The sequence below is a fragment of the Cervus elaphus genome, chromosome 4, assembly GCF_910594005.1.
Source record: "Cervus elaphus chromosome 4, mCerEla1.1, whole genome shotgun sequence".
NCBI lineage: Eukaryota > Metazoa > Chordata > Mammalia > Artiodactyla > Cervidae > Cervus > Cervus elaphus.
The window spans coordinates 18,551,883-18,566,202 of record NC_057818.1 but is presented as its reverse complement, the minus strand read 5'-3'; the positions used below and the strand labels follow the sequence as shown (position 1 = coordinate 18,566,202).

The following is a 14,320-nucleotide window of genomic DNA, read 5'->3' as shown; positions in this document are numbered from 1 at the left end:
CATGAGACAAGTGCTCGGGGCTGGTGCACTGGGATGACTCAGAGGGATGGGATGGGGAGGGAGGTGGGAGGGGGGTTCAGGATGGGGAACACATGTAAATCCATGGCTGATTCATGTTAATATATGAGCGATCTTTCATTGTGGCGCTCAGGGGTCTCCCTCTCTCGTTGTGGAGCACAGGCTCCAGAGCGCATGGGCTCAGTAGTTACAGAAAGCAGGCTTAGTTTCTCATTGGCACGTGGGGATCTTGGTTCACTGACCAGTGATCAAACCCTGCATTAGAAGGTGGATTCTTAACCACAGGGCCCCCCAGGACATCCCAAGGCTGTCTTAATTTGTTAAATTACATTGTTCTAGGATCCTAGAGACCATGACTCCTGAAGAGATAGGTCCTAGCAATCAAAATATAGCAGCCAGGAGAGGGGGGAAAAGTGGATATCACCAAAAAAGAGAAGCGACATAATAAAAATTGTATTCTTGGAAGACATTTTTGTTGTAACATGAAGATATATTGGAGGAGGTAGTGACTTGAGGGGTAGAGAACAAATAAGGCTAGGAATAATAAAGATACAGGGGGGGAAAGCCATAAAATGGTGGAACTATAAGGATCATGGAAGATGATGGGAAGGGGGCCCTGGAGACTCCAGGCAGCCATGTGAACTTTGACCTTTCCTTTGCCGGTAGTCCTAGTGTCCCCAAATTACTTAGCTTCTCTGTATCTTCCCCTTCCTTGCCATCCCCACAAATGTAACCAAGCCTAACCATTTTAAGCAAAGCACCACCTTCCTCAGTTGGCAAAAAAAACAAAACTTGTAACTCATCATAGATCCACATAGTCTTAGATCCTATCTCCTCCTCTTTTATTAAAAAAATATATATTAGTGCACACTTTTTATTACATTAAAATCAGGTAATGATCTGACCATAAAAAGATTGCTTATGGAATACTGTTATGTTCATCTTTACTTATAGGATCTTAAATCCTTAGAACTAAGGTTTTTTCCTGGGAAAAGATTCATGGAAATGTTAATTGCTTTTCAGACTTGATAGTTGCTGCTTCAAAAGGTAATTTTACACAAACACCAAATTAAAAAAAAAAAAAACCCTTAGAACACAACGAATTGCTTTTATTTCGGTATTCATCCATATCTTAGCATTTCATGGTCCTAAACAGAAAATTGAAAAACACAGCAATTTACCAGGAATTTCAGGGATCCACCATGTACACTGAGTTCTTTTTTCATCTATGCTGAGGACTGTGAGAAGCAGCAGCACCAAAACCAAAGTATGCACTGAATTCAAGGCTCTTTTTGTTCCAGTTGTCAGATTCCAAACTAGACCCAAATGGATTGCAAGTGTGACCATACAAGAGCCCTGTTTAAAACATCTTCAATTTTTAAAAGCAAAAGCCATTACCAGAAAAGAAAACAATGCATTCAGAGGGATCATGTGTGCTTACAAGTGTCTTCTGTGGCCTTTCTCCAAGTTTAGCCACCAAGGACTTTGAGAGCTGGCAGGTCTGAGTAACCCTGGTGACTATTCTTTTCACTTTATCAAAACCTGAGCTATAAAAAAAGACTGCATCAGCTGATAATGACAGCAGAGGGTGGCAGGGCTGAGAACCTAATATTCATTTCCCAGGCTGGTGGAGAGCAAGTAAATGTGGTTCCAAAACTAAATGAGGAAGGTCAGAGACTCTTTCCAACCTTACCTGATGGCATCCATCCAAAACAAGGAGGTGTCATGGAAAGTGTTGGGTTGCGGCATTGCCAAAAGGGAACTTGAGGAGGAGGAAGGAAAAGTCATCACCCCTCATAAAAGTTGGAGGAGGAGATATGGGGAAAGCCAGGAATTCCTGAAGGGAGCAGAGGGGGTAACAATCTATGCTTTTCCCAAGGGTGATAGTAGAAAGTGGGGGAAAGGATGATGGCTTGGAAGGGGGGCATTATTTAAGACAAAGAAAGAAACCAGGGATGCAGAAGAAGCACCCACACACACCCAGCAGTAGTCGCACAGGCTATGACCTGAAATCTTCACGTCTACTCTAACAAGCCACCCCAAGCTGGAGGGCTGTTGCAGGGAGGGAAGGAAGTAGGGGAAGGGAGGGGAGAGAAGGCAGAGACCCTAGGCCAGGTAATCAACAGCAAGGTGACTATGTGATGTGTCTTTTCATGGTTGAGTCAGATGTGCCTCACCGGTTATAATGGGAATCAGTGTAAATATACTTTCTTGATCCCAGAAGTTCAACTATGTGGAAAGTGGTTACACTTGACAGGATGATATGTTATAGCACAACTTAGGTATTTCAAATCGTCAAAAAATTAGCATCATTTGCAATATGTTAAGATAAACTGCCTTTGAATGGGGGTTTCCTTTCCAGTGGGCTTCGCTGGTGCCTCAGTGGTAAAGAATCTGCCTGCAGTGCAGGAGATCCAGGTTCAATCCCTGGGTCGGGAAGATCCCTGGAGAAGGAAATGGCAGCCACTCCAGTATTCTTGCCTGGAAAATTCCATGGACAGAGGAATTCCTTCCAGTACTTTGAGGTCTATAAGACTTATCTAGAAAATTTACTACTATGGAAATGTGTGTGCTCAGTCTCTCAGTTGTGTCTATTTGCGACCCTATGAACTGTAGCCCACCAGGCTCTTCTGTCCATGGAATTTTCCAGGCAAGAATACTGGAGTGGGTTGCCATTTCCTCCTCCAGGGGATCTTCCCAACCCAGGGATCAAACCCGCATCTCTTGCATCTCCTTCATTGGCAGGTGGATTCTTTCCCCACTAGCACCACCTGTGGAAAATGAAGACTGCTTAAATCAAATAGGGGTTGTAGGGGAGGGCCTGTGGTTTTTCTTTTTGATTAATTGCTGTAACACTGTCCTTCGAGGGGCTGAGGAAGTTTCGCATTTTCTTTAGACATCATTAGATGCTGAGGCTCTTGCAGGACAACTTTGATGCTCTATGAATTCTGCCATTTTGCTAGCAGGGATATGACTCTTGGGTCCACCACTCCATTAGAAATATTAATTCTGTTAATATTTTTGCTATAAATCTTACAAAAGGGATAGCGCTTTGAGTTTTTATGTCCACATTCTATTTTAAGGCTGTATATTCAGTTTTCATACAGTGTCTGAGCTCATGGTGACTGCCTTCTTGCCTTGCTCTTGCTCTCTCCTCCTCCTTACTGGAGATACTGAGAGCTTTCAACATTCTATTTTGGCAGATTCTGCTAACAGAGGTGAATAATAGTAGCAAGGGAAAGCTTCCTTCTGAGGGGAAAAAATTTTTTCAACATAGAAAAATGCCTGTCTTTTCCCTCAAACCATTTCTCCTGGTACTTGGGTGGGAATAATACATGGAGTCTGAATCATAGGTCCAGCTGACTTCAATAAAGACAGGAATACTTTTAGAATTGAAGCCACATGTTATAGTGGTGGAGGAAAAGAGGGTAAGAAGTGACTCACTCCTGACTTTGTGAAACCTGCATGTTTACCACCAGATTTAATTTACTGATACATGAGAAAGAAACTTCTATAATATCTCTTCAAAGTATTCTTATCTTCGGTTTTCAGTTATTCGTGGATAAGTCTAATTTTTATGAGTACCATTGGGGCTTCCTACTTTTCCCACTCTTTATTGAAGAAGGAAGTGAAATATATGCACTGACCTTTCATACCGCACAGTTAATAGGAAGCAAAAAAGCATAAACCCAGATCTCTCTGACTCTGAGCCTAAGCTCTTTCCACAGTACCACAGAGCTGCTCTGCCTAGCATTTTGATAAGCAAAGACCAGCACGCCTGATGTCAGCACAAAGTACCAAAAGTAGGGAAATCTCCTGGGGTTAGTGAGTAGCTTTTGTAAAGCTATATTTTATTATAAAAAACACAGGGAAAATTGTCCTAAGTGAAATTCTTTCAGATATAAGTAAGAGAATTTCAACTCAAACTAGATTAAGCAAAAGGAAACTCATTATTTCAATGAACTGGTTAGTGTAGGGATCTGCCACCTTCATACACATATGAATCAAGGGACTTAATGCTCTCTCTTGCATCTTCTCTGTCTTTGTCTCTTTGTCCTTTACCTATTGGGCTGATTTCATTTGCTCCTACAGCGTAAATCCTTCTCCATTAGGCAAAGGAAGATGATCCTTAATAGTCCCAAATTTACATTCTCCCAGCCTAGCACACTTAGACAAAAGAGCATCCCTTTGTCTCAGTATCTATATATCAGTCCCAAAGAAGACCATGATTGACACTATCTACCTCTGGAACAATCACTATTGCTATGAAATGAGGTACCAAGACTGGACAGACAGGGTGGGTGAGTAGGAATGGAATAAAGGATAAAGAGGTATATTTCCATTAGAATATAGTGAGGGGAGATGGTTTCCAAAAGAAAGAACACAAGAGCAGGAAAAACATCATATATTCACTCCTGGAGTCACTAAATACTTTTGAGCAAGGGAGTAACAAAATGAAACAAGAAATAAATAAATGAAAATAAACATGAATGCCCTGAACAGATGGACTGGTGGGTAAAAAGGAGGCAGCTTTTAGAATAATCAGAAAGGGAGTAACGAAGGGCTTAGCCAGAGGGATGGTAGTACACAACAAAAAATGCCAGCCCCATTTCTACTTCAAGTTGTGAGGGAATAGCAGTCTAGACTAACCCCTCATCCCAAACAATTGGGAAACTGTACAAAATATATTTTCAGATATTGGACAACAGGCAACAAAACACTGTGATCCCTGAGAGAAGGGAAATAAACAAAGTAAATTCCATGATCACCCTAACTTCCTGTCTGGAGTCAATTTCTGGATTGTGGTGAAGGGAAGGGGAACCTAAATAGAGAACAGAGGGTATTATTGAATTGAGGAGTCAGAGATCAGTATTTCAGGGAGCTGAGTTAGCTAAACTTTGTAGGGCAGAATGTCAAGAAAGAGGAAACTATCACAAAATGAGTTCTAAATATCTGCACAGATTCCCTTGATTCTTTGTTCAAATAACAACCTATATATGGTGAAACTCAATAAAGCTGGGCAAAGGATAAACTCTGGGGAAAGAATAATTATTAAAGAGCTATAGGCTAAATAATTTGCAGAGCTCACTTTGGACCTGGAATCATTCCAGTTCTCACCAGCAAAGTGGAGAGAACTTACTGAATCACAGAATCTTTAGTAGAAGGCAAAAAAAAGAAAAAAAAATGTGTCTTAGTAGTGGAGCTAAACTAAGCCTGGAGGAAAGGTCACTCTTAAGTCACCCTTAAATAGTTTAAAAACAAGCATCAAAAGAATCAAGCTAACCTGGAGTAACTTAACTGCCTTCCAGTAAAAAGTCCAAAACTCTTTAAGAGATTACAGAAAATGCACCACTCAATGCATAATATGCAAAGTCTAGCATTCAATAAAAAATTACTAGACATCTATAGAAACGTGATCCATACAAGAAGAAAAAATCAATAGAAACATATGTATAAATGACAAAAATTACATAATTAACAAGTTCCTAAAACAATTCTTAAAAATACATTCAGAGTGCTTAACTAGTTAAAGAAAAACATTAGCATTGTGAGAACTGAGTGGAAATTATAAAAAAGAATCAAATGGACCTACCAAACATGAAAAATATAAATCACAAGAAGAAAAAACTTCACTGGATAGAAATAAGTGCATACTAGACACTGCAGAAGAAAAGAAGTTGAAACCATAACAATAGAAACAATGCAAAATAAGGCACAGAATAACCCCCAAAAAAAGACTGAAAAAATAAACAGAGCCTCCCTCAGTAACCTATGGAATAACATCAAACATTTTAAAAAATTAAAGTGTGAGAGAAGAGGAGAGATAAAGGAGCACAGAGAATATGTTTTGAGAAAATTGTGACCAATAAAATTACAAATATGATATGGAAACACCCAAATGCCCATCAACAAATAAATGGTTAAAAAAGATGTAGTATACATACACAATGATATATTATTCAGCCATGAGACAGGAGGGCATCCTGCCATTTTCAACAACATGGATGGACCTTGAGTACATTATGCTAAATGAGATAAGCCAGACAGAGAAAGACAAATATTGTATATAACTTACATATGGAATCTCAAACAACAAAAAAAAAAATGTTTAAACAAAAAAACAGAGAGTTAAACAGTGGCTACCAGAGTATAGGTGTGGGCTGAGGATGTTTAAGGGTACAAACTTGTAAACAAGTACTAAAATAGCAATAAATATTTAATGTACAGTTTATTGTACTATTAGTATGTGATGTAATAAATATCATTACAACTGTAGCCATATTACAATACATAAATGTATCAATATAACATAAAGTACATCTTAAATTTTCACAATGTTAAGTATCAACTTTTATCCAATAAATAAATTTCAAAATTATAAATTTGATAAAAACTGCAAACTGACAGATTCAGGAAGTTCAACAAAACTCGAATGAGATAAACGTAAAGCAATGTTTACCAAGACACATCTTAAAGTCTTGAGAACCAGAGGAAAAAGGAACATTATGTACTGTTCATATTATGTTTGTTCACGTTATGAACAAACATGAAAATAATTTCAGGCCTCTCTTCAGAAACCCAGAAAACAATGAGACATCTTTGAAATGCTAAAAGAAAAAAATTCTCAACTTAGAATTCTATACACAGAAAAAGTACATCTCAACAATGAAGGCAGACGAAGATATTTTCAGGAAAAAGGTTAAGATAATTCATCACTATCATATATACACTATAAGAAATGTTAAAGAAAGTACTTCAGGCAAAAGGAAAATTATGCTAACTGGAGGCTTGCATATAAACAAAAGGATGAAAAGAAATAGAAATAGTAAATATTAAAGGCTTTTTTCTCATTTTTAAAATGTCTTTAAAGGTAATTGTTTGAACCAAAAATAACAATATATTTGGGGATTTATAACATATATAGAGGTAAAATATCTGTGCAAAGAATGGAAGGAGGAGATGGAAGTATAGTATTTAAGATTCTTATATTGCACATGAGTCTACAATGTTACTTTTGCTAATTTAATTTTAAATACTAAAACAACCACATAAAAAATATCTAAGAGACATCCCTGGTGGTCCAGGGGCTAAGGCTGCACACTGCCAGTGCAGGAAGCCCAGGTTCAATCCCTTGTCAAGGAACTAGATTCCACATGCCACAACTAAGAGTTTGCATGCCGTAACTAAAGATCCCACATGCCACAAGTTTAAAAAGACCCCACGTGTGTGTGCATGTGTGCTAAGTCACTTCAGTCAAGTCTTTGCAACTGTTTGCAACCTATGGAGGTAGCCCTTCAGGCTCCTCTGTCCATGGGATTCTCCAAGCAAGAATATTGGAGTGGGTTGCCATTTCCCTCTCCAGCAGATCTTCCTGACCCAGTGATTGATCCCAGCTCTCCTGCACTGCAAGCAGATTATTTACCATCTGAACTACCAGAGAAGCAGAAAAGATCCCACATGCTGCAACAAAGATCCAGGAATGCCAAATGAATAAATAAATAGTTTTTTTAATGTTTAAAAGATGTTTAGCTAATTAACCAATAGTAGAATAAAATGGAATGTTAGAAGACAATCCAAAAGAAGTCAAGAAAGGAGGGGAGAAGGAATAAAGAGTAGATGAGGGAAATAGAAAATAAATATCAAGCTGATAGACTGAAACCCAGTTTTTAAAATTACTACATTAAATTTAAACAGTCTAAGCAAGTATTTCAATTAAAGGCAATTTGTCAAATTGGATTTAAGAAACAAAAACAAAGAAAAACATAATCCAACTATATGATGAATTCAAGAAAGTCACTTTAAATACTAAAATACAAAGTGTAAGTGTAAAAAGTATAGTAAAATATATATAGTGTAAACAATAATAATAATTAAGTTAGGATGGCTTTGTTAATATCAAACAAAGTAAACATCAGATCAAAGACTATTACCAGGGATTAAAAGGAATATATATATAAATACATAAATATTATATAAAGAATATAAATATAATTTTATATATATATAAAAGGAATATATAATATATTAAAAGGAATATATCATAATGATAAAGAGTCAATCTATCGAGAATATGTAACAATACTCAATTTAAGCACAAATTGATAATCAGTTCAGTTCAGTTCAGTTCAGTTGCTCAGTCGTGTCTGACTCTTTGCGACCCCATGAATCACAGCACGCCAGGTCTCCCTGTTCGTCACTAACTCCCGGAGTTTACTCAAACCCATGTCCATCAAGTCAGTGATGCCATCCAGCCATCTCATCCTCTGTCATCCCCTTCTCCTCCTGCCCCCAATCCCTCCCAGCATCAGGGTCTTTTCCAATGAGTCAACTCTTCACATGAGGTGACCAAATACTGGAGTTTCAGCTTCAGCGTCAGTCCTTCCAATGAACACCCAGGACTGATTTCCTTTAGGATGGACTAGTTGGATCTCCTTGCAGTCCAAGGGAGTCTCAAGAATCTTCTCCAACACCACAGTTCAAAAGCATCAATTTTTCAGAGCTCAGCTTTCTTCACAGTCCAACTCTCACATCCATACATGACTACTGGGAAAATCATAGACTTGACCAGAAAGACCTTTGTTGGCAAAGTAATGTCTCCGCTTTTTAATATGCTATCTAGGTTGGTCATAACTTTCCTTCCAAGGAGTAAGCGTCTTTTAATTTCACGGCAGCAATCCCATCTGTAGCGATTTTGGAGCCCAAAAAAATAAAGTCTGACACTGTTTCCATTGTCTCCCTATCTATTTCCCATGAAGTGATGGGACTAGATGCCATGATCTTAGTTTTCTGAATGTTAAGCTTTAAGCCAACTTTTTCACTCCCCTTCTTTCACTTTCATCAAGAGGCTTTTTAGTTCATCTTCACTTTCTGCCATAAGGGTGGTGTCATCTGCATATCTGAGGTTATTGATATTTCTCCTGGCAATCTTGATTCCAGCTTGTGCTTCTTCCAGCCCAGCGTTTCTCATGATGTACTCTGCATATAAGTTAAATAAGCAGGGTGACAATATACAGCCTAGACATACTCCTTTTCCTATTTGAAACCAGTCTGTTGTTCCATGTCCAGTTCTAACTGTTGCTTCCTGACCTGCATACAGGTTTCTCAAGAGGCAGGTCAGGTGGTCTGGTATTCCCATCTCTTTCAGTTTATTGTGATCCACACATTCTAAGGCTTTGGCATAGTCAATTGATAATAGAGCTTCAAAATATATGTAGCAATAACTAATGGAATTAAAAACAGAATAATCCATGATTACAACTGGGTATTTCAACATAGCTTTTCTCAATAATTAATAGAACTGGACAGTAAATCAATAGGGCCACAGAACACTTAACACTTTCAATCAGCTTGACATAGTTGACATTTACAGGGGAAAACAATAGATGGGGAAGACTAGAGATCTCTTCAAGAAAACTGGAGCGATCAAGGAAACATTTCATGCAAAGATAGTCACAATAAAGGACAGAAATGATAAGGACCTAACAGAAGCAGAAGAGATTAAAAAAGAGATGGCAAGAATACACAGAAGAACTATACAAAAAAGATCTTCATGACCCAGATAAACACAATGGTGTGGTCACTCACCTAGAGACAGACATCCTGGAGCATGAATTCAAGTGGGTCTTAGGAAACATTACTATGAACAAACTATTTAAACTTAGCTGTTTAAACCCTAAAAGATGATATGATTAAAGTGCTGGACTCAATATGCCAGAAAATTTGGAAAATTCAGCAGTGGACACAAGACTGGAAAAGGTCAGTTTTCATTTCAATCTCAAAGAAGGGCAATGCCAAAGAATGTTCAAAGTACCCCACAATTGTGCTCATTTCCCATGCTAGTAAGGTTATGTTTAAAATCCTTCAAGCTAGATAAGCTTCAGATATGTGAAACGAGAACTTCCAGATGTACAAGCTGGGTTTAGAAAAAGCAGAGGAACCAGAGACCAAATTGCCAAGATGTATTGTATCATAGAAAAAACAAGGGAATTCCAGAAAAACATCTGCTTCTTTGACAACACCGAAGCCTTTGCCTGTGTGGATCACAATAACCTGTGGGAAACTCTTAGAGATGGGAATACCAGACCACCTTACCTGTCTCCTGAGAAACCTGTATGCAGGTCAAGAAGCAACAGAATCTTACATGGAACAACTGACTGGTTCAAAATTTGGAAAGGAGTATGACAAGACTGTATATTGTCACCCTGTTTATTTAATTTCTATGCATACTTGTTGGTCAGTCACTCGGTTGAGTCCAACTCTGTGCGACCCCATGGACTGCAGCACACCAGGCTTCCCAGTCTTTCACTGTCTCCCAGAGTTGGCTCAAACTCACGTCCTCTGAGTCAGTGATGCCATCCAACCATCTCATCCTCTATCTCCCCTTTCTCCTCCTGCCTTCAATCTTTCCCAGCATCAGGATCTTTACTAATGAATCAGCTCTTTGCATCAGGTGGCCAAAGTATAGGAGCTTTAGCTTCAGCATCAATCCTTCCAATGAATGTTCAAGGTTGATTTCCTTTAGGATTAACTGGTTTGACTTTTGTGGGCAAAATTATGTCTCTGTTTTTTAATATTCTATATAGATTTGTCATAGTTTTCTTTCCAAGAAGCAAGCATCTTTTAATTTCAAGGCTGTAGTCACTGTCCGCAGAGATTCTGGAGGAAATAAAATAAAATCTACCACTGCATCCATGTTTTCCCTTTCTATTTGCTATGAAGTTTTGGAACTGGATGCCAATTTTTTGAATGTTAAGTTTTAAGCCAGTTTTTCACTCCCCTTTTTCACCCTCATCAAGAGAATCTTTGAGAATCTGGAGTGGTGGCTGTGCTGTGCTGGAGTGGCTGTGAGGAGATACCCCACGTCCAAGGGCAAAGGAGAAGCCCCAGCAAGATGGTAGGAGGGGAAAAATCGTGTTTAGAATCAAACCCCATACCTGCCAGAGACACTCAGAGGGCTCAAACAAACCTTGTCCACACCAGGATCCAGAGACCACACAGAGACTGAGACAGAACTGTGTTTGAGTATTTCCTGTGGAAGTAGGGGTCAGCAGTGGCCTGCCGCAGGGGCAGGGGCTCTGGGTGCAGCAGAATTGGGTATGGCATAAGCCCTCTTGGAGGAGGTCACCATTAATCCCACCATAGAGCTGCCAGAACTTACACAGGACTGGGAAATAGACTCTTGGAGGGCACAAACAGAACCGGGACCCAGGAGAAAGGAGCAGTGACTCCACAAGAGACTGACCTAGACTTGCCCATTAGTGTCCAGGAGTCTCTGGTGGAGGCGTGGGTCGGTGGTGGCCTGCTGCAGAGTTGGGGGCACTGAGTGTAGCAATTCGTACATGGGACCTTTTCAAGGAGGTCACCATTATCTTCATTACCTCCACCATAGTTTGGCCCCAGGTAAGTAACAGGGAGAGAACACAGCACCACCCATCAACAGAAAATTGGATTAAAGATTTACTGTGGCCCATCAGAACACAGTTTCCCCCTCCATCAGTCTCTCCCATAAGGAAGCTTCCATAAGCTTCTTATCCTTCTCCATCAGAGGGCAGACAGACTAAAAACCACAATCACAGAAAACTAACCAATCTGATCACATGGACCACAGCCTTTCATATCAATGAAACTATGAGCCATGCCATGTAGTGCCACCCAAGATGGATGGGTCATGGTGGAGAATTCTGACAAAACGTGGTCCACTGGAGAAGGGAATGGCAAACCACTTCAGTATTCTTGCCTTGAGAACCCCATGAACAGAATGAAAAGCAAAAAGATAGGACACTGAAAGATGAACTCTCCAGGTCTGTAGGTGCCCAATAAGCTACTGGAGCTCAGTGGAGAAATAAATCCAGAAAGACTGAAGAGACGGAGCCAAAGCAAAAACAACACCCAGCTGTGGAAATGACTGGTGATGGAAGTAAAGTCTGATGCTGTAAAGAGCAATATTGCATAGGAACCTGGAATATTAGGTCCATGAATCAAGGCAAATCGGAAGTGGTCAAACAGGAGATGGCAAGAGTGAACATCAACATTTTAGGAATCAGTGAACTAAAATGGACTGGAATGGGTGAATTTAACTCAGATGACCATTATATCTACTACTCTGGGCAAGAATTCCTTAGAAGAAATGGAGTAGCATCATAGTCAACAAAAGAGTCTGAAATGCAGTACTTGGATGCAATCTCAAAAATGACAGAATGATCGCTGCTCCTTTCCAGGCAAGCCATCCAGTATCACAGTAATCCAGGTCTATGCCCCAACCAGTAATACTGAAGAAGCTCAAGTTGAACGGTTGTATGAAAACCTACAAGACCTTCCAGAACTAACACCCAAAAGAGATGTCCTTTCCATTATAGGGGATGGGAATCCAAAAGTAGGAAGTCAAGAGATACCTGGAGTAACAGAAAAATTTGGCCCTGGAGTACAGAATGAAGGAGGGCAAAGGCTAATAGAGTTTTGCCAAGAGAATGCACTGGTCATAGCAAACACCCTCTTCCAACAACACAAGGGGAAGACTTTACACATGGACCTCACCAGATGGTCAATACCAAAATCAGATTGATTATATTCTTCGCAGCCAAAGATGGAGAAGCGCTATACAGTCACCAAAAACAAGACCAGGAGCTGACTGTGGCTCAGATCATGAATTCCTTATTGCCAAATTCAGACTTAAATTGAAGAAAGTAGGGAAAACCACTAGACCATTCAGGTATGACCTAAATCAAATCCCTTATGATTACACAGTGGAAGGGACAAATAGATTCAAGGGATTAGATCTAATAGACAGAGTGCCTGAAGAACTATGGATGGAGGTTCATGACACTGTACAAGAGACAAGATCAAGACCATCACAAAGAAAAAGAAACGCAGGGAGGTCCTAAGATGGTGGAGGAATAGGACGGGGAGATCACTTTCTCCCCTACAAATTCATCAAAAGATCAATTGAATGCTGAGCAAATTCCACAAAACAACTTCTGAACGCTGGCGAAGGACACAAAGACACCCAGAAAGGCAACTAATTCTCTTCTAAAGGAGGTAGGGCAAAATATAAAAGATAAAAAGAGAGACAAAAGAGTTAGGGATGGAGACCCATTCCAGAGAGGGAGTCATGAAGGAGGAGAAGTTTCCAAACACCAGGAAACCCTCTCACTGGCTGGTCTGTGGGGAGTTTTGGAATTTCAGAAGGCAACATAACCGGGAGGAAAACAAACAGACAAAAAACCCACACAATACGCGCCTAACTGCAACTCCAGTGGAGAAGTAGCCCAGACGCTCACATCTGCCAGCAGTGAGCGGGAGCTGAACAGGGAGGTGCAGGCTGCATGCTTAGGGTAAGGAATGGGCCTGAATGCCCTGAGGACAATCTGAGGGAACTAACATGAGACAGCAACCCAAACTGTGGGATAGCCATAGAGAGAGAAAAAGAGAGAGAGAGAGAGAACTTTCCTGTGAAAAGCTCTAACCTAAGGCGCTGCTGGGCCTTCTCACAGAACAAAGGACTGAGTGAATACCAGAGGAGAGCCAGCCGAATTTGGACTGGCCCCTCCCCTTGCTGGGGGCAGAGAGGCAGGCTGGTGGCAGCCAGAGCAGGAAGGCAAGGGGCAATCGCCGCCCCAGAGGTGGCATCCTCTACCAAACTGCGAGCAGGCTCCCAGTTGCTAACCAAGTCTTCCTGGGACCCTGGACGGTTGACATCTGCCAGGAGGGTCACAGCCAGAGATCAGTTCCCGAGAAGAGACATAAGGCACACCTGAGACGGCGCTCTCGCTGCACACCCAGGAAACCGGGTGGATGGGACTCGGGAGGTGATAAGAGGCATCGTACACCTGGGAGAGCGTGCTTGCCAACCACCTGGTCGCCTGAGCTGCTCGGACCTGGGAAGGGTACAAAACACAGACCCAACCGAGTCTGTGCCTTTGTGGAGTACCCGAGAACCTGAACCTGAGCAGCTTAGACCTGGGAAGTGCATGCAACCCAGGGCCTGCTTTGGACAGTTCTCCTGCAGAGCAACCTGCAGCCTGAGCAGTGTAGACCAGGAAAGCACACATGCCATGAGCGGGGGCAAACCCAGTGTGGTCCAGGCACTGACAGCACTCCCCACACACACCAGTGATATTTGCAGTGTTCCTCCCTCCCCACAGCACAACTGAATAAGTGAGCCTAAATAAGTGACCACCTTCACCCCCTAGTCTCAGGGTGGAAATCAGACACTGAAGAGACTTGCAAACAGAAGAAGCCAAAATAAACAAAGAAGAGGGAACCACTTTAGAAGTGACAGGTGCAACAGATTAAAACCCTGTAG

General features: G+C 40.8%; 1 pseudogene; it reads right to left on the bottom strand.

The window, feature by feature from the left end:
- Nucleotides 1-2,858: 2,858 nt before the first annotated feature.
- On the bottom strand, nt 2,859-13,837 carry LOC122692719 (annotated as a pseudogene).
- Nucleotides 13,838-14,320: the final 483 nt, after the last annotated feature.